The sequence below is a fragment of the Lepidochelys kempii genome, chromosome 9 (genome assembly GCF_965140285.1).
Source record: "Lepidochelys kempii isolate rLepKem1 chromosome 9, rLepKem1.hap1, whole genome shotgun sequence".
In the NCBI taxonomy this organism is placed as follows: Eukaryota; Metazoa; Chordata; order Testudines; family Cheloniidae; genus Lepidochelys; species Lepidochelys kempii.
In genome coordinates this window covers 75,692,776-75,718,238 of record NC_136388.1, presented here as the reverse complement: position 1 = coordinate 75,718,238, position 25,463 = coordinate 75,692,776, and the positions used below count along the sequence as shown (strand labels likewise).

At 41.4% G+C, this 25,463-nt stretch overlaps 1 long non-coding RNA gene across 2 annotated transcripts in view; it reads left to right on the top strand.

Moving 5' to 3' along the window:
* LOC140917655 (uncharacterized) overlaps positions 1-15,512 on the top strand; it is a 31,787-nt gene extending 16,275 nt beyond the window's left edge. For both annotated transcript variants that reach the window (XR_012160942.2, XR_013636278.1), the window contains exon 3: positions 15,171-15,512. This is a non-coding gene — a long non-coding RNA (uncharacterized LOC140917655). The remainder of the gene's footprint in view (positions 1-15,170) is intronic.
* The last annotated feature ends 9,951 nt before the right edge of the window (positions 15,513-25,463 follow it).

Sequence of the window (25,463 nt, the reverse complement as noted above, 5' to 3'; positions counted from 1 at the left end):
TCAAAAACAATCATGATTAATTGCAGTTTTAATTGCACTGTTAATAGAATACCAATTGAAAATTATTAAATATTTTGGATGTTTTTCTACATTATCAAATATATTGACTTCAATAACAGCACAGAATGCAAAGTGTACAGTGCTCACTTTATATTATTATTTTTATTACAAATATTTGCACTGTAAAAATGATAAAATAAATTAATTTTCAATTCACCTCATACAAGTACTGTAGAGCAATCTCTTTACCATAAAAGTGCAACTTACAAATGTAGATTTATTTTGTTTTTGTTCCATAACCACTCAAAAACAAAAACTTTAGAGCCTACAAGTCCGCTCAGGCCTACTTGTTGTTGAGCCAACCTCTAAGATAAACAAGTTTGTTTACATTTGCAGGAGATAATGCTGTTCGCTTCTTATTTACAATGTCACCTGAAAGTGAGAACAGGTGTTCTCATGGCACTTTTGTAGTCGGCATTGCAAGGTATTTACGTGCCAGATATTCTAAACATTCATATGCCTCTTCATGCTTTGGTCGCCATTCCAGAGGACATGATTCCATGCTGATGACACCCATTAAAAAATAATGTGTTAATTAAATTAGTGACTGAACTCCTTGGGGGAGAATTGTACGTCCCCTGCTCTGTTTTACCTGCATTCTGCCATATATTTCATGTTATAGCAGTCTCAGATGATGACCCAGGACTTTTCGTTCATTTAAAGAACACTTTCACTGCAGATCTGACAAAATGCAAAGAAGGTACCAATATGAGATTTCTAAGGATAGATACAGCACTCGACCAAAGGATTAAGAATCTAAAGTGCCTTCCAAAATCTGAGAAGGACAAGGTGTGGAGCATGTTTTCAGATGTCTTAAAAGAGCAACACTCTGATGTGGAAACTACAGAACCCAACCACCAAAAAAGAAAATCAACCTTCTGCTGGTGGCATCTGACTCAGATAATGAAAATGAACATGTATTGGTTTGAACGGTTTTGAATCATTATCAAGCAGAACCCATCAACAGCATGGACGCATGTCCCCTGGAATAGTGGCTGAAGCATGAAGAGACATATTAATCTTTAGCGCATCTGGCATGTAAATATCTTGCAATGCCGGCTACAACAGTGCCATGTGAATGCCTGTTCTCACTTTCAGTGATATTGTAAACAAAAAAAGCAGGCAGCATTATCTCCTGCAAATGTAAACAAACTTGTTTGTCTGAGCAATTGGCTGAACAAGAAGTAGGACTGAGTGGACGTGTAGGCTCTAAAGTTTGACATTGTTTTATTTTTGAATGCAGGTTTTTTGTACATAATTCTACATTTGTAAGTTCAACTTTCATGATAAAGAGATTTCACTACAGTACTTGTAATGGGGGAATTGAAAAATATTACTTTTGTTTTTTTACAGTGCAAATATTTGTAATAAAAAATAAATATAAAGTGAGCACTGCACATTTTGCATTCTGTGTTATAATTGAAATCAATAAATTTGAAAATGTAGAAAACATCAAATATTTAAATGGTATTTTATTCTCATTTAACAGCGCGATTAATTGCACAATTGCGATTATTTTTTTTAATTGTTTGACAGCCCTAATAATAAGTAATAGATGTTACTGAACATATTGGGCTATATTCAATGTTGGTGTGACTCCACTGAAGTCAGCCAAATCATCTGTTGTGAAGGAAAAATTGGGGAAAGGGACAAGAAATGAAACTTGCAGAGCTATTGACAAATCATCCTTTGGGAGGATAAGGGTAACAAGGGACAGGGCTTATGGCCTCAGCACACCGCTAGGAATATAGGGGGAGCTTCAGAGAGGGACAGAACTCAAAAAACAAATCAGAGAAAGAATTTTCTGAAGTTTTTCCCCAACTTCACTCAGCCCTAGCAGCCCCATAGTTGACTGTGAATAGCTCAGTTGCTTCTGCATTCTGTATTTAGCAAAGACATTTGAAGATTCATCCCCACAGATTGAAACTGAAGTTTTAAGGTGTTTGCAACACTATTTAAAACACATCTACAGGAAGTGACTTGGGATACTGACTGTTTGTGATAGGTGTAGCCTAAAAGAAAACAAATATAATAACATTTCAGGATGGGAGCATTTTACTATGGCAACAAAGTAACGTACCTTAAAGTAAAACATACATCACAAAGCAAGGAAAAGTGCTCAGTATTCCAACTGTTCAGGGAAACAGATACTACCATTTTTTAACTGATTTCTGAATTCTTGACCTATTTACTAGAAGCTAACTCAGAAAAGAAAATACCTTCTCTATCACAAATGAAGTGTGAAATGAACACAACTGAAAGCTCCTCTGCTAGTAGAAGTCTTAAAATAATGCAACCCCTGTTCCAAAAATGATGCTCTCACAAATGAAACCAGGGAATGTGACCTTAAAGAATGAAGGATTTTTTTTCAGGATTTCTAATGTGACAGGTAGTTTGGGACTGTAATTTGGAACTGCAGTAGGGATTGAGATGAGCATCCAAACTGTCAAATAACTTTTCTAAATGACTTGAATGTAGTGAGGGCCCTAACAGGCAAGCCCCATCAGCCTCACTCTTTATGCAACTTTCGAAGTGCTGGTTTTCAGTGCTATGTCGGAGCTTCCACAACTCCCACTGACTTGTCTTGTAATGGCAGACATTTCTGAAAATCAGGCCCTAGCTGTGTCAAGCTGGGCACCTAAAAACAGACAGTTAGAATCAGTGGCCTCTTTTGAAAATAAGGGATTTAATCACACAATACCTCTCTTTTCATGGGCATAATACTACTAGCCTAATTCATAGGGGCATTGTGAGCTAACTTTATTAATGTGTTGTAATTTTTCTTTGGAGGTGTTTGGGTGTTCTTTTTTTAAAAAAAGTCTGGGGGTCAGGTCAAAATGTTTTGGGTTTTGGCAGCCAAAAAAAAAAAAAGGCTGGGGGGGGGAGGGGGGCATTGGTTGTCAGCTAATTTTTTTCAGTTTTCAGCCACCAAAAAAATCTTCCATTTTCAGTTTTTTCAATGAAAAACATTTTGTTGAAAATGGCTATTTCTATTTTGATGAAAAAGCCATGTTTGGGGAAAAAAATCATCCATCTGCATTATTAATAATATCAAGAGTTGTGTGTATAAATTCCAGGGCAGAGCAACAAAACTTTAGCACTAAGGGCCAGATTTTCAAAAGTATTTAGGTGCCTAAAGATGCAGATAGGCACCTACAGGGATTTCTTGAAGCACCTAAGCAGGTTAGGTGTCCATGTCCTTGAAATCATTGGGTGTTAATCACCTAACCAGCTTAGTCACTTTGAAACTAGGCACCCTTGGGGTGGCACAATTCCAGGGGCGGCATTCCAGCCATCCTTTTTTTTTTTTTTTTTTAAGCTTGGGCAGTTGCGCTCTCAGAACTTGGGCAGCAAATTTTTTGCTTGGGGTGACAAAAAACTTAGAGCCGGCCCTGTAGGCACCTATCTGCATGTTTAGTACCTTTGCAAATCTGGCCCTAAGAGACGCGTACCTGTGCCAAGACCAGGGAGAGTCTAGACTGTTAGAAGGACACATCACAGGAGAGTCAGGTTTAGACACAAAAACCTCTCTGTGTTTTTTGAGTAGTTGTAGAAGATCTTCACACACTTGACAAAAGTCTGTGGGTGCTGCATTACTGCCATGGTACATTACAGCCACTAAATTCCAAACCACAGAACGCAAGTGAAGAGCTCACTCTTCAGTTTTCCCACTAGCACTTCTTGCTTCTGGTTAGCAAGAGCCTTGTTTCCCTCTCCCATGGAAGTGACCCAGTCCCTCTTTATAGCGCTGAATTTAAATACCTCTCAGCTGGAATTGCATCAGTGAGCTGACGCTGAACCTTGCTGGGATGTAGCCATCCTCCCCCCACCCCTAAAAATAAGGTCACACTGGGTAGGTCTACACTGCAATAAAAGACCCACGGCACAGCTGCAGCTGGTCCAAGTCAGCTGACTTGAGCTCGTGGCCTTGGGCTGCAGAGCTATAAAATTGCAGTATAGACATTTGGGTCAAGCAAGAGCTAGGGCCCTGAGACCCTGCAAGAGGAGAGAGTCTCAGAGCCTGGGCTCCAGCTCAAGTCCAAATGTCTACACTGCTATTTTTAGTCCCACAGCCCAAGCCAGCTGACCCAGGCTCTGAGGCTTGGTGCCCCTGTTTTTTTTATCACAATGTAGACATGCCCTCTCTGCGGCTCCTAGAGAAACTATTGGGTGGGGATATGGCAGGGTTGCATGGTCCTCTCCAGGGGCCACTGAGGAAACTGGACACCCTGTCATGGGAGCCAATTGAGGAGCTCTGAGGAGCTAATCCTGTTGTCATTAAAAATGTAACCATACCAACTGCAAATTGCAGCATCTTTCAAATTATACAATGCAAGAGGAAGAAGACCAGCCATGCTCCTGTGTTTTTACAGGGCTGTTGTATTTTCTAATAGAACTGGGAGGGAAACGATATTCCTGTCCTGTGAAAGTCTGAGAGATTTTGAAAAAAATTGTCATCTTAAATCAGGGCTGAAAGTCAAAATCTTGAACATTTTTCAGAAACTGAAAATCCCCCCAAAAGTTTAGTTTTGTCTTCAGCCATTTTTCTTAGTATAATTAAGTTACATTTCACATCAAAAAGTTATTTCACAGTGGAGAAAATGAAATTTGTCATTTAGAAAATGACAAAATAAAATGTTTTGACCATTTACAAAAATTCAGTCAAAAAATTCATCAAAACCAACCTCTGCAGCAGAAACCAAATTATGACTTCAGTTTGGCCCTGTGTGTATGTAAGAAGTACTGCTATATGGATCAGAAACCTAGACCTCTTCCAGGCAGACTTGGAGTGGCTAGAGGAATTCTGTATGTGCTGTCAGCGCCAAATCCTAAGCATAAAGTGGTTTGCCTTAGGGTGAAATGTCACAATCTCACAAAGATCTGGCCTATCTTCAGTTGCTCACTGTAATCAAAAGCGTTGTTGCATGCTCTTCGACCATGTAGCCAGGATGGACAGAAGCACCCCAGCATGCCATACTCTCAAACTGTCCATCAACGCACAAATAGGTGCACGTCCTGACCCTACCTAGCATTGGCTGTGAGGCTTCCCTAGAGATTTGTGGATTCACACGGATTCACACAATGCCTGGTGTGAGGCCATCAGCCATGGTCACTGGTCCCCAGTTCACTATGAGTGTTTGCTCCTGTCTTAAAGACTGTTGCATTATGAAGAGACTTTTTTCTTAAAATCTTGTTGCAAGGTTGGTTCCTGAATCCAAAGCATATAGCTCATGGCCTCCAGTCTTTGGGAAGAACCTTGAGACCTGTTAGGTATGACATGTCTTCTAGAAAACAAAATCTGAATGTGCTTCCTGGAATGGTGGGACCCAGGTGCAAACCTGACAAGACATTTTTTACAGATCTGGCTCCATGCCAGGTTCACACTGGTCAGCGTAGGCCCTTTTTTATATTCTCCAGTATGTTTCATAAATCTTCAATTCCTGCTGGACAACTTATGGTCTCAGTGACTTTTTAAACAGGGTGATGCTAAGGAAATAGTGTTCTTTCAAAGGATCTTAGCATTGTTTTTTAAGAGTATGTCTTTTGTTATAAAGTTATAATCAAAACTGGTTATCGTGCATAAAATTACAGTAAAAGTTCAACCCTCATCTGCCTCCTTTAATTGTGATTTTAACATTTTGACTAAAATTTTAAGCTTTGTGAAACTCTTTTTCACATAGCTATTGCTAGCTATACTCTGTGGGTCTGAGTCACACCCTCTGGCTCTGCTCAAGCCAGAGTTATTGTTATTGTCTCAGCTAGAGCAGATGTACACTGTGGTTGGAGCTTATTGGTGTTCTCATCCCTAACCACACTCCAAAAGTCATTTGTTTAAATCTAAATTATAGAGCTTGGATCTGACCTCATGAGTTTTACTGTCACCAGCCGTGGCCACCACTGCTGTTGTCTGCCTTGTCTACACTGGAGTTCCTCCTGATTTACACTGAGTCCAAGAGAGCCCCTCTTATTGTAGGGAGGGTGAATCAGGCTGAGTGAGGCTTTCCCAATTTTCTCCTCCATTGTGGGGGCATTTATTTCTGAAAGGAACCTAGTTTTCAGGAGGTAGACCAGGAAAGGCTTCCTTTCTGGAATTAAAGAGTATGGAGAATAGTTTTGTGGTTTTTTTAAACTGCCCTTATTAAGAGCTGAACTGATTTAAAATCTATACCTACAGAAATCTACACACCTGGTGCAGAGATGCAGAACTGAAAGAGTGAACAACTACAATTTCTCTCTCAGACTTTATATTCTTTCTTTCTTTCTTTCTTTCTTTTTCTTTTCTATTTTCTTTAATTTGAAATAAAAGCCACTGAGACGAAAGAGTGCTTCTTTTGCGTATGGGGAAGCATAATGCCTGCCATTTCTCTTCAGCAAGGGTAAAGCAACACGGCCATGGAAGACAACCCTACTTTCCGCACTTATAGATCTGGGATGATTAAATGAGTCTTCCTCTGTATCTCAAGGGCGGGAGGCATGGTTAAGGTAGAGGAAATCTCATGTTGAGGGGTATGCACCTCCTCAGGATGTCTCCCTCTGCATCACCATAATTCTGCTCTCCATATATTGCACTGGAAAGACAACCACCAAAGCATCCCCTCAAACATCTCCTAGAACAGAGCCTGGTGGTGCAGGCCACCTGATATGTATGAACCTGTATTCCCCCACTGATGATATGCAGAAACTGTCAGGCTTAGAAGAGCATCAGAGAAAACAAACTTGCATATTGCAATAAACTATTTCAATTAGGAAGATGGCCAAAATCAAGTAAAGTTTCCATCAATTAATGTTTAATTACAATGGAGTAAATGTAGCATATGGAAGTTCATGAAGCATTCACATGACTGCCAAGTAATATTTTAATGATGGGATATGCAGGGCACTTAGGGCCCATTCTCTCTCAAGTAGGCTAAAACGCCATGAAAACCTGTCCATGTAACTTACGCAACAGTGAGATTCAGCTATATGTGTTTTCACCAAACAATGAGACACCTGGCTCATACACAGCTGGAGAAAAAAGGGGAAGAACTGGCACCGTTCCTCTCCTCCTTTAGCCCCAGCCGAGCAAACTAAAAATTAATTAACAAAAGCACTCAGAAATGGTGGATGCCTAGTTTGCCGAGCAAGGCGAGTCCTTACACTCAGCTGATTGTATTTCTCTGTCTGTCTGTTTGTAACATGGTAACTTTTGAAGGCCACGTCCAATCAATTCCAAAATTTCAAGGAGTTTTCTAGGCAATAATGGGTATAATCTTACTGATTTTGATGAAAAATTGGAAAATCAGAAAAGCCTGATTTCTATTAGTGTAAGTAAGAAAAAATCTGGCCCCCAGAATGCCCATTTGGTGCTGTAGGGAAAGGGATCACTCTGGACCCTCCCATGCTGCTGTCTACACATATCACAGCTTAATATGCTGCTCTCTCTCACTAGGAGTACAGCTCAGCTAACATAAGCAATGAAGTGTGTAACCCTCTAGTTTAGACCATTGCCTTTCTATGTTCCCATCCCTGGGCAGCACTGCCCTATTTGGTCAATACTTACAGTACATAACTCCTAATACTAATATCAATTAGCATCAATAGTAGTAATAATGCAGCCTTCTCAACCTTTCTATAGTATTTCTCCTCTTTTAAAAAATACTCTGGTTTTCTTCTGCATTTGCCATGGAGATCTTAATTTTGCTCTAGGTTTTCCTAGTTAGTTTGGCTGCCATTGCCACACAAAGAGCCCTACATAAACTCCTTGTCAGCAAGTGCCTCTCTTTTACCAAATACTACCTGGCATGTGCTGGTCAGAGGGTATATACACATCAGAAAATAGAGAACCAGAAGGGGAGCTCCAAAAGAGGAATAGGGAAGTTCATCACACAGAAGGGTAGAGGTACTAGAAGAAATTGTAGGTACTGTAGCAACAATTCTTGTAAAGAGCAACCTGGAAAAATAGAAGAACTTCAGTGTAGTGGTTATTTTATTTGATGAATAGAAAGGGAAATGAGTAAATAATTAAAGGCATGGGTGAGAGTGGGAATCTAGCACTGAGAGGAATAGCACTTTTTACATGGTACTGGAGAAATATGCACAATGATAGCTTTGCTTAATCCCACTGCCTCACTAAATTGCCTCAAAACTGATCTGGAGGAGGCTATTTCTCTGATGAAATGGTTTAGTCTCCTTGTCCACCCAATTCTTGGTCTCTGTGCTGACACAGATAGTGCCCACAAAGCTGAGAGTTACTGCAGGTTTTGTGATGTGGACTGAACACTTGTCTGCTAGTAATGAATCAAGGCCACTAGCTCATTCCACAGAGGCCACTGAACAGCCAACATATTTAGATTTTATTACCATCAAATGACAGGATAGGTTTGGATTTATTTATTTGTAATAAATAAAAAATGTCCACATTGAGATTCTCAGCTGGTGTAAAACAGCATTGCTCCATTGAAGTTAATGGAACCATGTTGTTTTACATGTGTTGAGATCTCAATAAACAGAGGCCCATTTGATTCCCTGCCTTATATCCAGAGCACTGGTAAATTGTCTCCTGGTTTTTGTCTCTTAATACTTCAGATTAGCTTTCCTTACAAGAACTCATTTAAGTAAAGTGTGCCAACATACATTGTCCTACAGCACATCAGTTCCTTCAGACTTGTATATTTCATCTTTAATTACATGCACATTGAAGGACTTACCATTTTGCATGCCCTTGCTCCAAACTGCATCTTGCTTTGCTTGTGCCTAAACCCAATCCTTCCTTTATTACTGGTTTATGTATAGTTGTCTCCACACAAGGAGATACGTTGTTTTCTGACATCAGACTGCAGATGCTCAACAAAATTTGAGGAAAAAGCACGGTTTGCATTCTCAAGGCAGAATTTTCATCATATGTTAATAATTCAGTAATTTTATAATGTAGGTAGCTTAGCTTAGCATGGGGTGATTTTGCTTCTATAAGGCACTGTGTATTAAACCAAGGTAGCAAAGGTACCTCGTAAGCAAGGGAATATGAAAAGAAGATGTGTGTTTTTATTCACTGAGAATATGGCAAAAACTGAGCTCCTTAGAACAGAGGTTCTTAAACTATGGTCCATGGACCACCGGTAGTCTGTGAGCTCCATTCAGGTGGTCCACGGATAGTTCCCTCTAAGGTGCATGCCTGGGCAGCCTCACAGAAGAGAATGAAGGGTCACCACCCAATTAGTGGACCTGCACAGGCGTGGCTCCACTAATTAGGTGCCTGGACCCTGGAGAAGACGCCGCATGTAAGGGTAAATGGGAGGGTGCAGTGGGTTGAGAAGAGGGGGTGGGGGGAATTTGGGATGTGCAGGGCTGCGGTGGCCAGAGAAAGAGGCGACTTTCCCCAGCTCCAGGGCTGTGGCTGCCAGGGAGAGACCCCCCTCCTTCCCAGTCCCAGCTCGGGGGCTGCCATGGTGGGGGAGAGAGGCTCATCCATCACATTAGATAGGTAAGACTACTGATATTAAAATATGAGTTGTGTGCTTTTATTTGTAGAACAAAAATTTTTTCATTATTATTAAGGGTTTTTTTATATAGCGCTTTTATCCACAGCGCTTTATAATAGTTAGCTAGTAGTACAAACTACATTTGGAAAGATCATTAAGTGGTCCACCAAGACCCTCCACAATTTTCAAGTTGTCCACGAAAAAAAAAGTTTGAGAACCAGTGCCCTAGAATCAAATAAAACTAGGGCCATATTTTCCATTTGCACTTTGTTCAGACAAACTCCAGAGTGAGTGTACATTTGTACACTGATGCATGCAACCTAGGGTTTGTGCATATCTATCTGAGTTTCACATACTTTTGAACATCTGGCTCTGAATCCATGGTGTGCCCATAAGAGATGTTTTGTGCCTTAAACACAGTGAGAGAGTGTTGCTTAATGAATATAACAAGACACTGGAAATGAAGACTCCTGGATTTTGATCATCAATCTGCGGCTGATTCATTGTTTGATCTTGAGCAACTCAATTCCCCTCTTTTAGATGTTGAAAACATGAGCATGTCAAACTGTACCAGGGAATTTTTCTAATTTGGACCTGTGAGAAATTATAATCAAAACAACAGCCATTATGTTTTGTGGGATGAGTGATACAGCCAAGTGCTGTGTTTATAGGGCTAGATTGTGACTAGGCCTAACTCATCCATGCAGGGAGTAAGGGCCATAGTAGGGCTTCCCAGATCTGAGGGAAGTACAGGGGCTGCTGGCTCTGTGTCAAGGAAGTAAGCTTCACCCTCAAATAGGCTCTAGCAAATTACTTCTCCACACAGTGTGCAGTGCACCCCATGGTGTCTCCTGTGCCAGTGAAACAAGGTTGTGCATAAAATGCAGTTTAGCACGTAATATATATTGGGGAATTGATGCTGTGGGTCTTTCTTTCTTTTAATCCTTAAACATTCTAGGAGCAAGGAATGGAGAAATGAGGGTAATGACACTATGTCACAAAACACTGGGACCAAAATTGTGCTTCCCTGGTGTAAGATCAAGAAAGAAGAGAATAATAACAGGAAAGGCATCAGAGGCACAAGACTGTTTCAGAGCACATCAGCTTACCTGTCTTCCGAGTCTATCAACCTCTTTTCTTTCTTTATTCATGGATGTTTCAGATAATAGATTCTGCCCATGTTCACCATAAAGTACAGCTAATCTTACCTCATTGCATCCCCTGGGATAACATTGAACATGAGAGTCACATTGACAGCTCTAGCTGTACCTTAGGTTTCTTGTTCATTTGTTATAAAATAATTTTTGAAAGGTTTTTTTAAAAAAACTATCTTTGATTTCTGATGTATTTCTCACCCATTTCTTCATGCTGTAATGATGGCACCATTTTTACAGTTTTATGTTTAGCATTAGCCTTCAATTATACTCAAAATCTTGTGTTTAATTCATTTTGTATACTAAATGGGCTTATCGCAGGGTTGGGGGTGGTGGGGGTTTGGTCCTATTCAGCTGGAAGAGAAAGAGCCTACTCATCTGACTTAACTTACTAAGATTCTCTATTTTAGCAACTGAAATAAATCAGACTATTAACATCATTAGTAGCAGATGTATGCTGCTTTACAAATACCAAAGACTTGCCCACACGCTACCCTTCCATCTGCTGTATTAAATTCCGTTCATACAGTTATTACTAGTATAAATCTTTTTCTTTTTTTCTTTTCTATTTTGTCTTTATTCTCTTTTAATAAGAACTTATAAATACTGGTCTGGACAGAATTTAAAACATATTAATTATGGAATGATGAGAGTACTGTACAATAGAGATATGTTACTTGTAACTAAAAATAAAATCATCATATTTCTGACATAGAAGTGAAGGGCAAACTTTAAAAAATTAAGGGAATTAGGGATGTGGACAGGATTGAAGAATTTAAGGATCTGAATGAGGAGGCTTGGAATTACTTTAAGTCAAAGTTGCAGAACCTTTTTGCAGCCTGCATCCCAAGGGGAAAAAATTCATAGGAAAGTGTTGTGGACCAAGCGGGATGAGCAAGCATCTCAAACAGATTATGATGGTGTGTTCACCTCCACACTTGCCCTGAAAGAGTTAATGTAGGTGATGAAGTGGGCCAATTAATCAGACAGACCACAGCTGAAGGGAATCAGGTTGTTCCCTCATTGAATGAGGGGGCCCAACTGAGGAGGACTCAGCTGGGCTGGCTTTATAAAGGCAGGAAGCTGCTAGTAGAAGAGAGGGACTCAGTCTGCAGTCATTTGCTGAGAGATGGGTTTGGTGACCACAGGTAGCCTATGCCTACTCTCTGGGAGTTGGGATACTGGCAAACCCAGAGGTGGGGAGAAGCCAGCCAGGTAGAAAAGACATAGGAAAAGTGGCAGCAAGGTCTAGGAGGGAATAGACTTTGTCTGCTGATTAGATGGTCTGTGAGCTGGAACCCAGAGTGGAGGGCAGGCCATTGCTCCACCATTTGGCTCATACTAGCTCTGATTACACTAATTGTCATGTCATAACATTAAGCACACACTTACTTGCTTTGCTGGGTCAGTGCTGAAGAGAGTATACAACACCTTGTGGATCAAATGCTCAGAGGAGAAGTTTATTTTATTCTACATAGCTGTTCTCATGTTTTTAAGGGGTATAATGTAGTTGTGGTTAACATGCATCCTGTGAACATGGTGCATGGTATGCTATAGTGGAAACCATGATTATTCTGTGGTAAGTTTCTGATCTAAATAAATCCATTCATTCATCAAGTAAATTCATGCTTTAAACAAAATTTGATGGGTATTCCAGATGGAAGGCAGAGAACTGTGTGGGTTTGATTTTCTGATCATTTTGATATGCTGAAGGATACTCCAGGTTATGCTGAGGGTTATTGGATTTATGCATTGGTAAATGAGTAAGATAAAGACATGTACACAATGCACTGCAGGCATTGAGAGAGCCAGATCCATCTCTAGTTTAAGCCAAGCAACGGGACATTCGCTATTATGTAAAGCCAATCACTTGGGGTTTAGTGGCTGTAAAATGGCACATAGTAGAGGGATAAATAACTGTTGAAGGCTTGTGTTCAGAGAAGAATGTTTTTTTTCTCATTCTTATGAGAAAGTCGAGGATGTTTATTTTATCATAAAGTGCACAATCATTCTAGCCTAATAGCTGTAATACCCAGTAGGCATTTCCAGCAGTAACAGATGCAGTTATGTAAATAATTCTAGACCTTTTTTACTTTTTTAACATATTAAGGGGCTCCCTCAATATTTTACTACCTCAGTAAGATACTCTTGCCCCCAAGGCATCCTCTAATTTAATACTTTCCTTTCTCCCCCCCCCCATGCTAATTCCACTAGTTCTCCTCCCCTTAAAAATAAATCCTCCCTTGTACCCAAATCCATCAGTCCTTCTACTCTATTCAACTAACTGTATATCCCCTTTCCCATCACTCATGGAAATTCTGTGATTCCCCTGCCTGACAGCTGTTCCTCACATCTACAGTGATGGTGGTAGCAGTGTGTGGGACATGTGCTGATAATGGTGGTGTCAGGTCAGGAGCGCCGGAAGAGAGGCAGCCAAAGGGCCATGGCCCCATCACTTTTAAAAGTGGGAGGGGAGCCGTAAGGGTGAGCAACTGGAAGTGGAGAGGAGCAGGGGGTGGGACCTCAGAAGAAGGGGTGGTGTGGAGGCCCTTGTTAACTTGTTAATACTAATAAATCCTTCTAGGCAAGATCAAGTAATATCCTAAGCAGAACATATTAAAGTATGGTCCTCAGATGTTTAATTTTTTCTTGGAGCACTTCAAAATGAATTAATTAAAGGTGAGAGGAATGAAAACCTTCCAGCCCTTTAAACTATTTTAATCTTTAAGCCTCCATTTTGGTTTCCTAAAACTCCAGCAGATTATCTTTTGTATTGGGCCATGATAAGCTGTTTAATATCCTTTGACAAGGAATATTCTTGTGAAATGCTGAATCCCAGTGCTTCACCCCCCCAAGCCCCCCTCCCACACACACACACTTACTTTCAGGGAGCTTCCACCACTCCTGTGTCAAGGGGGTGTGCAACGTGGCCCATTCTCAATTTTGTGTGCTTCTCGTGATATTTGGCATTAAAGCCCCAGCTCCTGGAGTCCATTGCTTTAGTTGAGAACTTGAACTTTCATTTTAAAAGTGTTTCTAGTCTTCATGAGATGGGAGAAAAACTGGAAAACATGACCCGTTTGCATTCCAAGGGCTTAGAAACAGGGGGCAAACAAAAATAACCTGGCATATAATAAATCACTAAACTTTAAAAACTATATATTTTTTTAAAGCCAAAGTTATGACTTGGTGGCTGACTCATGTCTTTTGAACACCTAGGGTTGGCAATACTGGGTGTGATTCTTAGGGGTGGGGGTGTCTCTCTTAGGTGGTGTGGGGGTTCAGGTGAGGGAGTAAATCTTCCATAGAAGGTAGTGGGGAATTGGGAACAGGGGGAGAAGGGGCTCCAGATGTTCTTCTAGTACTGGCTCTTCATTCCTTCACCCCTAAAGGTGCTGGTGAAGGACACAGGAAGAGATTTCCTTCTGCAGCACTGTTGTCAGTGGCAGGCACCCCCATGGTGTGTTAGCAGTTGTTGAGTTCCAGCCTCAGAGGACTGACATCTTCAACACACAGACATAGCTTTAGCATATTTGGGGATGGGCCTATGAGCTAATTTGTTGCCATCTTTCCCCTCCCCCGGCATAAGTCCTGTCCACCATTATCATAGCAGTAGGTGCAGGCCCAGCCTTGGGACTGTAGTGAAATCAATGATTTGGGCTGACCTTTTATATTAAAAATGTGGGACAGAGGCTCTTCAGGGTGTTCACCAGCCTTCTACTGTGGAAATATAGCCCAGCTGCTGTATCCTTTCAACCCTAGTGATTAGTTTACATTTTTCAAGCTACTTTCACAAGGCAAAGGGCTAGAAACTTCCCGCCCCCTGCCTGTTGTTGTTTTTAAATGAAAACTGAGACTCTGCTGCAATGGGCCCAAAACCCAGGTTGGTTATCCCAGGTAATGGTCCCAGCCACTTGCAAAGCTTGCATTTACTCCCTCACTGAACCTGAAGGCAGGGTACCCTTGTGAGGCAACTTGCAAAAAACAGTAGTGGGAAGAGAGTGAGAAGAACTTGTGGGTGGTGTCTGCTTGGAACAGGGTTGGAGAGAATTTACTAAGTGCCAGGGATGTTACTTAGACTGGGGTAGTAGCTAGAATCCACTTTCAAGCTGCAAATATCTGAACAGGAGGGAAATCTGTAGCATGTTACCTAGTGGCAAAAACGCTAGCTGCTGGGTCTAATGCTCCCACGCTGTTGCTGGCACTGGTAGAGCAGCAGTGGTGCTCGAATAACAGTGGGAGATTTTTTTCACACACACACACACACAAAAGCCAAGTACACACAGCCAATGTGTAACAAGATTCAGATAGCTTGCTTCATCTCCTCCCGCATTCATCTGATCTCTCACACATCAATCACACAGTTCTCTCTTCTCTGCAGACACCAAACAACTGCCGTGAAGCCTGAAATTGGATCCCAGATACATATACCGTATGGGCGTTCCTATAATATAAATATTAACACTATTAATTCAGTCTTATTACATGTCTCTTCCAGTTCCAAAGGGAAAGCAAGAGCAAGATGGTTCCTCAAAGGAGCTCACAAATTTATTTGGCACAACTCTCTCCTTCATGAATCCTATCTGTTCTCCATGAGTGAAGTTTAGAATCCAGTTTAAGGCCAGAATGGACCACCAGACCATCCACACTGACCTCCTCACAAGCCACTAACACCACCCAACTACTTGTGCACTAAACCCAAAAACTGGAACGACTCCAAAGTAGGAAAACCCTCAGAAGACTAAGCTACTGTTTTGCATAATGTAATCCAGCTGTGGTGCTGCCATATGTTGTATGACAATCTTACATTTTTTGATTAGCACTGGAATAAACTGGAAATTTCCCCAACTGGTCCCTTTTTCTTTTTAAGGTAATCATGGCAGTTCTCATGTGTCAAAACAGGACAGCCAAGGTCAAGGGTTCTTTTGCTGGGTTGATAGCCAGCCTCAAAAGGTTTCATCAGAAGGTAGCTATAAAGCTATCTAACAACTTCTGCCTAGCCCAATGATACTGACTACATACATGCAGAGTGCACAGAAGTGCCTGTGCTCATAACCAGCAGGATATGCACAATGAAGACATTTCCACAGTATAAGTGGGTAGCGAGTACATTTTAAAGCCAGCTATCTAGCTTACCTGTCAAGTGACAAAGCGCCATGCAATCAAATTTATATAGAATAGAATCAAAACAAAGCAGCAGCTATATTGTTTCAGATCAGGAGAGCTTCTGCTCTGTTATGCCCGATGGTTATCAAACTAATGTAGTTCCACTGAATACTTTAATAATGCTGCGATATTTAACCCTGTAAATAACATACTGGGAGAAGTTAGGATCAAGACAATCTACTCAGGCAAAGTTCCATGTGGGCAAAATTCTTCATGGATACCAGTGCAACCCTACTCTCTTTGCTGTGGCTTTACCTTGTCATGTAGTTGCACAGGTAGAATGGAGAGGAACATTTACCTGAGTATGTTTTGAGTAAAGACAAGATTTGGCCCATTAATTATTTGAATAAAGTAGACCCTTATACCTCCAAAGGGCACACAGCACTTTACAGAAAACCCAGTGGAATAAAACATCCCCAAATATAAAATTAATTCAAACAAGAAATTAAACCATGGATCAGAAAAGCACATTGCATTAAGTACAAAGGAACACCAGTATGATGCCACGTGATGGAATTTCTGTGATTTCAATTTGGTTTTAAAATAATCCCTAGGAAATTACACACAAAAGTACACTGAAAGAACACTATTACAGCTGCAAAGTCACACACTCAGAAGTTAGGAAATGCCAGAACTAAGTTTGCCTGTGCAACCTTAAGTCAGCCCCCTTGTATGTATGCATTATGATAGTCTTTAACTGTATGAGCGCATGCTATTTTTTCCAAAGGCCCTCTCCCTCTGAGGGTGCACAGCATGGACCTGATCTGGGGATGAATCAGGGTGGTGTGGTGCAGGAGGCTGTTGTCCGTAGAAGCCCTGCGTCATTTCTTGCAGAAATTGGAAGGTGTGTAGTGAAAGAGGCAGGGGATTGAAGGAAGAGAAAAGATGGTCTTGTGGTTAAAGCAGTTGACTGCTGCCCTGGAAAACTGGATTCTATTCCTGCCTCTGCCATAGAGTTCCCATGTGATCCTTGACGGGGCATGTAAATGAGACTGTTCACAGGTGGCCACTAACTGTATGTTCCCTGTTTTAGGGGTGCCCAATTTGAGACCCTAAGGCTGAGCACTCACAGCTGCAGCTGAAGTCGCTGCTATATAAAGTGAAGTAGTCTGAAAAATCAGGTCCTACGCATCTCAAATTGGGCACCTGAAGTTAGTGGACACCTTTGACATTAATCTCTGTGTACCTCCATTCTCCATCTGTAAATTGGGAATAAAAGCCACTCACCTCACAGAGTTGTTTTGAAGATACATTTGTCGACGTTTGTGAAGCACTCATACTATAGTGAAGAGCACCATAGAAAAGCCCATAAGGAAATTAGTAATTCTGTATTCACAGCAGGGTTGGAATAGTGTGCAGTAAATAAGGCCTCGAGTGACACACTGAACAATGAGGAGAAAACAAAATTTTGAATAGCTGCCCATTAAGTGAGCACCATCCATTGTGCATTGAATGAGGCAGGGGTCCTATGGAAAAAATATCATGTGACGATGTAATTAAAGCTATCATAATGCATATGCACAAGGCAGTTAAATTAAGCGTGCACAGAGAACCTTAATTCTGGCATTTCCTTACTTCTGAGTGCTTGACTTTGCGACCTTAGCATTCTTATAGCATAGTTCTTTCTATACAGTACTATATATTATATGAATTTAATTGTAATCCCTTTCTGTGTATTACACAGTTTAGTGCTGAACTCATGACTTGTGAATTATGGGAGTATTTGACTAATTCATCTTATTTTGTAAAAGATATGGTTCACTTAAAAAAAAAGCCAGATGGATCCCGTCTCTGCAAGATGTTGTGCCCTGTTATGAGACACCCAGATTCAGAAATAGAGTTGAATCACTGGCTTTGACTTGTGAGACCTTGGAGGCATTGTAGAGAGGGTAAATGTAATACTTAACATGTATTGCTTCTACCTTCCCTATCACAGAAACACCCACACTGCTCAGTCACAGGAAAGCATTGAAGATTTTTGCCTAATTTCTTTCTGTCCAAAGAAGAAAGGAAAGGTATTGCCAGATTAAACACAGTAGAGGAGCAAGGTCCTAGTCATGCTACAGGCTGCAGTGGGTTCCAGGTAGGATACAGGTCAGATAGGGTACAGCTGTAACCATCACATCAGCACTGTCTGTGAGCCTGCTGTAAGATGTTTGAGCTGAGGAATACTTTGATTTTCCTGGCAGGATTAGGTACTGTTATAACTTTTCAACCTGCTGGAGACCAAAGGTGAGGTGTATGTCTATTTAATACATGAGAAGTTCTTAGGGGCAGGGTCTATGGGGCAGATCCTCTGCTGGTGTCAATTGTCATAGCTCCACAATTCGCACCAGCCAAGGATCTGCCTCACGTCTTCATTTATGCTAGTAGAGCGCCTAGCACTGATCCTGACTGAAGCCTGTGAGGTCTAGTGTAATAATAATAATAATTAATCATAATAGACAGCTATCTCCAAATATTAAGGAATTAATTTTGTCTTAGTACTAGATGAGCATTTTTCTTTCTGTTTATAAATTTATTTGTGTGTGTGTGGTGGTCTCTAACCATTTCAGAGATAACCAAAACAATTCAGTTCAAGTCATTCAGTTTCCTATCAAAAACAGGGGGAACTGGATCCAAAAAGTGGATCTGTTCTGCATGACGGGATGATCAGAAAAGGATGGTGGGGAGAAAAGACGGTTAAAACTGAGGGTTGATTTAAGCAAATACATTAAAAAGCCAGACACCCTAGCAATGCTAAATGATTTAGAACTGCAACAAATGTTAATTTCTTAACGTGTTCTAATGTCATAACTATAGAAGCCAGACACTGCCTGTCTTCATGTCATCACAATTCTCTTGCAATAGTCGGTTATTCCCTAATATAAAGCCTGTGTTCATTTTTAAAACAACAAAATTGCCTTTTTTGGTTTGGTTGTTCCCTGAGAGGGCAGGAGTTCTTGGCTGTAATTAAAATGATATCTCAGAATTAAATATGTGGCTATATCAGCCATGTGCTATGAAAAGCATTTGGACTGCCTGGCTCACTAAAAAAAACCCTCTGCCTCAAGTGCAGACCATTCATGTGCACAAAGCCACGGATATTCAAGGGAAGGAAACAGGATGTGAGGTACTGGCACTCCAGTCCTCCGCGGCTTTTCTCTGGATAAACTGATAGTGCGGTGCCTCTGCTCATTGAAGAAAAGTAATAGTTTTCCTCACCTCCAGTTTAATTACTCTCTGCCACTCAACCCATTAATACCGTGGTCCATTCTGAGGTCAGAAATTGAACAATGTTTCCGAGCTTGACCCCTCCCTACTTTCTTTGTGCCATCTGCCATTGCCATGACACTGTGCTTTGCTTTTCATGCTTCACTAGATTCACTGGATATGCAGGGTAATGGGGCTATTTCCCCCCCGCCCCCCAAGGTCTTTTTGGAAGGGAAATAAAAAAAATGAATGGATAAAACTGCTGTGTGCTGCCCTTTTCCTTTTCACTTCTTTTTAAGCCTTTTAGCATACAGTTTTCAGCAATTTAAAGGAAAATTGCCCAGAAAGAAAGAAACCGAAATCTGTCTTATTTTTTTTAAACAAAACCCATCACACAACACAAGCAGCTGCAGAGAATTTCTGTTCCAAATGGATGATGTAATGGGTTTTGTCAGCCAATGTTGTAACAAATAAAAACTGAGACCCTAAAATCATTCCAGCTTTTGATGACACTCATAAGCTTTCTGGTGCAAGTGATCACTAAAATGAACTTTAGCTTGCAGATGTATAGTGCAGTTCTTGATTTAAGTGAAACGAAGATTAAAATACTCTAATCGGGTAACAACTAAAGCTGCTATGTCTTCCACTGTTTATCTGTTCAGCCAATCTTACCGAGTGAAAGAGAAATCATGCATGCTATGCCATTTAACCAAAAATCTGCCACTGTTAACATTATGCATAAATATATTCTCATTCCATATTTCCTGGCATTGTAGTACTTTGGCTTTTGTGTACTGTTATTACATTATTGAGGTGGGGGGAGAGAGGGATTGTGGTATGCAAATAAGCATTACAAAATATATAGACTAAAGAAGAGATAGTAAATGCATAAAATTAAAAGTCTGTTTTTGGTTAAATGGCATAGAATGCACAAGGATAGATATATACACATTCTTACAGAACAGGTGTATGAAGTAAATAGAAAATATGGATGATTTATACATAAACCCTCTACTGTGCATCTATTTTGTTTTCAAATAAATCATTAAATATACTCATGCTAGTCAGAGAAAATAACTGTTGAGTAGTAAATGTGGGGGTTTATATATATTTACTCGTTTTAAATGGTGTAGTTATATGATAACATTGTCAGCCTTAGGAGGTTAAGGATCCTAAAGTCTTCAGCATTTTGTGCCAGCACTTTTCTGCATTACAGACAAGGTAGTTGTTGCTGGGGTGTATTTTATAATTAGTCAGGAGTGAAAAGCAAAACACTGGACTAGCCCAGTGGCCTGGTGCTGTAACGGTCCCCTGGGAGAAGCAGCCATTTTCCTAGTCTCAGTAGCTCAGCCAGCAGGGGTTGGTGTTACTGTGGAGGCAGCCACTCACGCACTGGAGATAAGACATGTCTGTGATTGCTAAGTGGTAACCGTGCCAGCTAATTACAAACTTCAAAGGGAGCCCTCTACCTCTGGAAGGATGGTGATTGTGGACCTGAAGGGTGAAGGGCTAGGAAGGGGAACAGTGGAGGCTTGAGGTGAGTGGTGAACCAGGAAACAATGAGGTTCAGGGAAGTGGAAGGTCTCTTTGTGGGCAGAAGGAACTCTTTAAACATTGAAATACATGTAAGTTTGCTTTACATATTGACCAGTGAATGTCCCGCATTAGTGAGGGAGAGAGCCAGCCACCTTGTGCCAAAAATGCTAACATATTGAAGGACGTAAGCCCCTGATTTTTCAAGGGGATCAGGTGTTTATTTCAGGCATCCTGCTATGAGCAGAAACAAAACCCAGGGGCTGTTGAGATCCAGTCCCCATTTTTTGAAAATTTTGGGGGTAGATAAGTTTATCAGTGATTCTAGTTCTGTGATTAGGAGCAAGCAGACACATAGGCTGTGTGCAGCTTATTTAGTATCTCTCTCTCTCATGTTTACATCAACAACCTCATAGCTCCTCTCCTCCACTCTAAGCCAATGCCACAGTAGCTATGGCTCCCCTCACAAGTTCTGTCAGTGCAAAACTTCCCTCTGACATAGCAGTTCTACCAACATGGGGGAGATTTGCTTATTCAAGCTTCTGCTGTTTGATTTTCCCAACGTGTCCCAGCAGTACAGCTTCATCCATTTTTCATTGTAACAGCAAGGCTGAAAGACCAAAAATTCTACTTTCATAACAAAACTCCTCACAGGGACCAGAAATGTAAAGTGGCCTTCCCCACCCCCTCCCCAGCTGCACTGGTGAATTGTTTTTTGCAGTGGGAATTCACTATAAACCTTACCTAATCACTAACCAAATTATCCCCTCCCCGCTGGGTTTTTATATTTTCTGCCTTCAGAGGAGATCTGTCTATGTGGCAATATACCCCTTCCCTAATCCCATAGAAGTTCCTCCAAGAGGTGTCCACAGGCATTGACTTCCACTGTGTGGGAGACATTGAGACTGGGCGCCTTCCTCTGGCCCCACTGGAAATTAGTGCTCACTATAGAGAGAGGACACATGGTGTAGTGGTTGGAGTGCTAGCCTGGGATTTGGCAAATCCAGCTTCCTTGCTTTGTCACAAACTTTCTGTGTAACTGTTGGCAAGTCACTTAGTCTGTTTTGCCTCAGTTCTCCATCTGTAAAATGGGGGTAACAACACTTCCCTTTCTCATAGGGGTGTTGTGAGAATAATACTTTAAAGATTGTGAGGCACTCGGATATGGTAATGGGGGCTATATAAGGATCTAAGATAAATAGAGAGACATCAGCATTAAGGCCTGAGTTCAGCAAGGCACTTAGACTCTCATTTAACCTTAAGCATGAATAGCCCTGTGATGGGTTGGACCCCCGTTTCGGGGTGCCACTGGATGTGCTGGGGTCCCACTGAGCCCACCTGTCCAACCAGCCTGGGTTTCCCTTACCCTGTGCTGCTCTCAAGCCCCTTTCCAGTACACACACAGGCAGGGACGCACCCAGCTGTATAATCACAGAGTCTGCGATTAGCTCTTTTGGGGCGGGTTCAGCTAGGGGAATGCCCAGCTCTCCTGTGCACACACCCTCTGGAGTGTAAACCCAACATTGTATTGTCTTGCACTGTATAGAGATCTATATAGCATAAACTCATAAAAATCATCCCTCCTTCACTGTGGAGGGAGATATGCACAGCTCTCCCGCCCCACCCCAGTTATGAATTGCACAAACTAGGTTTTGGAATAAACAAAAAGTAAGTTTATTAACTACAAAAGGTAAATTGTAAGTGATAAGGGATAGCAAACAGAACAAAGCAGATTACTGAGCAAATAAAACAACACGCAACATAAGCTTAATTCACTAAAGAAACAGGTTAAAAATAGTAATTTTTCACCCTAAATATTGTTTTAGGCAGGTTGGTAGAGTTTATGAAGCTTAGAGTTCCACTTATTTCTCTTCACAAGCTAGACCCCTGTCTCAGCCTGGACTCAGCCCATGCCTTTCTCCAGCTTCGTTCCTTTGTTTCTTCCAGTGCTTTCAGAAGTCTTCCATCTTGGGCAGGGAGGCAATGGAGGAGAGCCCTCATTGACTCACTTCCCAGCCTTAAATAGGATTTACATAAACATTTGTTTCCAGTGGAAAAATACCAGCAGTGTCCAAGGTGGTACTCTATACCAGGTGACATTATCACATGACCTCGCAGTGTTAAATCCACCATGAGACAAGGTTTATTTGTAATGTCAACAAGAAGGAACGCCAGGAAGATGAGAGATCAGCGTCTTCAAAGACCCATTCTATTGTCTTTCCTAATTGCCCATTCAGGCTGATTGCCTACTGTCTGGCGGGTGTTCCTCAAGTACACACACAGTTGTAATTGTTACATAGTCAATATTCCTAATACACGCATACAAATTGATACATGCACACATTCAGCAAATCATAACCTTTCCAATGATACCTCACGTGACCCATCTCTTGATTATGCCATGTTCATATTACAACAATATTTTATAAAGAATATGGGGTGCAGCGTCACAAGCCCCATTGACTTCCATGCTTAAAATTTAGCCTGTGTGTAAATGTTTTGCTGAATTGGGGCCTATCTTTCCTTTGGAGATGTGAAAATTCCACTGAGAGGGATACCAAGGGGGTCGCAGCTGTTTGGGGAGCTCCTGGTGGCCAACTCCTCCAAGAGTCCTGCTACCAAGGATTGAAGAGGGAATGGGGGGAAGCTATGTAATTGGCCTCAGAAGAGCCTCTGAGATCTGTTGGTTTTGGAGGCCGACTCCTTCTCTCCCCTGTTTCTGACATGTCTGTGTAGTTTGCTCCCCATCACCTTATGAAAGAATGTGAAGGAATCTCCCCAGGTGCAAACTCACTGAGATTCCTGTCTCCTACATGGAAGGAGGCCCTACAGGGAAGGTTATGGTTCTTTACACTTATTAGAGTACAGCATATAACTAAATTCAAAATGAAAACACAATGAAAATTAGGCAGAGGGAACGTTTAACACTATTACCACTCCTCTGACTAGCTTACTATTCTCACACCAATTAGCTATACAAACCTATATAATCATCGCTCGCTTGGATAGTAAAAGGCAGGTAATAGGCACAGTCCCTTTGCCAGGCATGAACCTCACAGACAGGCAGCCTGTATCTCTGTTCCTCAGGCTGTACTGAAGAGCTATAGCTTACATTTCCATGTCTATATGGCTCATAGGCAAATAATTATGCACCCCTTTGCTACTGACTGAATGTTTTCCCTTCTGAGCATGCCCAGAAACCTTCAGTGTGCTCTTACGTAAAAGTAACTCTAAGCTTTAACGAAGTTCAAAGCAACAGCTAACTGACTCTAGTGGCTCAACATTTCTTTGGCTTCCTTGCCCCAACGACAACAGCATCTGTTAGAGTCACATGACATCAATGATAGGGTCCGCCAAATCTCTGCATTTCTTCTCACAACAGGGTCATAAAGCACCGTACATTAAGCATGTACATTGGCCAAACTGGACAGTCTCTATGTAAAAAGAATAAATGGACACAAATCAGACGTCAAGAATTATAACATTCAAAAACCAGTTGGAGAACACTTCAGTCTCTTTGGTCACTCGATTACAGACCTAAAAGTGGCAATTCTTCAACAAAAAAACTTCAAAAACAGACTCCAAGGAGAGACTGCTGAATTGGAATTGATTTGCAAACTGGATACAATTAACTTAGGCTTGAATAAAGACTGGGAGTGGATGGGTCATTACACAAAGTAAAACTATTTCCCCATGTTTATTCCCCCCCTACCCCCAACTACAGTTCCTCAGACGTTCTTGTCAACTGCTGGAAATGGCCCACCTTGATTATCACTACAAAAGTTCCCCCCCTGCCCCCGGCTCTCCTGCTGGTAATAGCTCACCTTACCTGATCACTCTCGTTACAGTGTGTATGGTAACACCCATTGTTTCATGTTCTCTGTGCATATAAATCTTCCCACTGTATTTTCCACTGCATGCATCCGATGAAGTGAACTGTAGCTCACGAAAGCTTATACTCAAATAAATTTGTGAGTCTCTAAGGTGCCAGAAGTACTCCTTTTTGTGGATACAGATGAACACGGCTTGCTACTCTGAAACCTGTTTTTTCTGCAACCCTAATTGATGGGGTTCAACTTGTACACTCCATTTAACCAATAAAAACTTAGCTAAGGAGCACTAGCCCCATCTCACTGCGCCAAGTAGCAGCACAGCATTTTCCGCCCCCATGTAGGAAACCTCAAAAGAGTCCGACATCAAAAGCCAAAGGAAACAGAATACTGCTACCCTCACCCCCTCTTTTGTTCTGTCTTTTCATTACATTCCAGGCAAGCACTGAAAAGGGAGGGACTGGAATGAGGGAGGTTAGATCACTGAATCTCAGGTGAGAAAATACAGCTTCTTCTTTTAGTGCTAAATATGAGTGTACAATTATAATTTAAAAAGAGAGAGAGAGAGAAAGAAAATATGCCTCTTTAGCCCTCACCTCACACGATTTATTCAATGATATCAAATCCCTTCAGGGCCTGATTCTTCACTGTCTTGTACCATGCATACTTATTGACACCTGTGCAACTTTATTTCTCAGCTCTATTTCTCATTTATACGGGGTCTGAGATGCCCACAATTCTTCACCACTCCTCCTGGTCCATGACATGGGTTCATTGGTCTTGGAGTTTGTAATGGTCCTGCTACTCGCCCTGAGAAGTTGAATTAGGACAGGCAGGCCCAATCAACCAATTAAGCAGTAAACAGGGGAGAGATGTATGCTATGAGGAGGCTACTAATTGGAAGCAAGCTCACCTGTGAGGGAACAGGTGGGGTTTACATAAACCCAAGAGACTGGCAACAGAGAAAGGTTGAAGAGTGGTAGTTACTCTCTCTGAGGGATAGGAATCCCTGAGATCTAGGAGAGAGGATCTGACTAGGAAGAGTGGAAGCACACTAGGCAGTAGTCCAG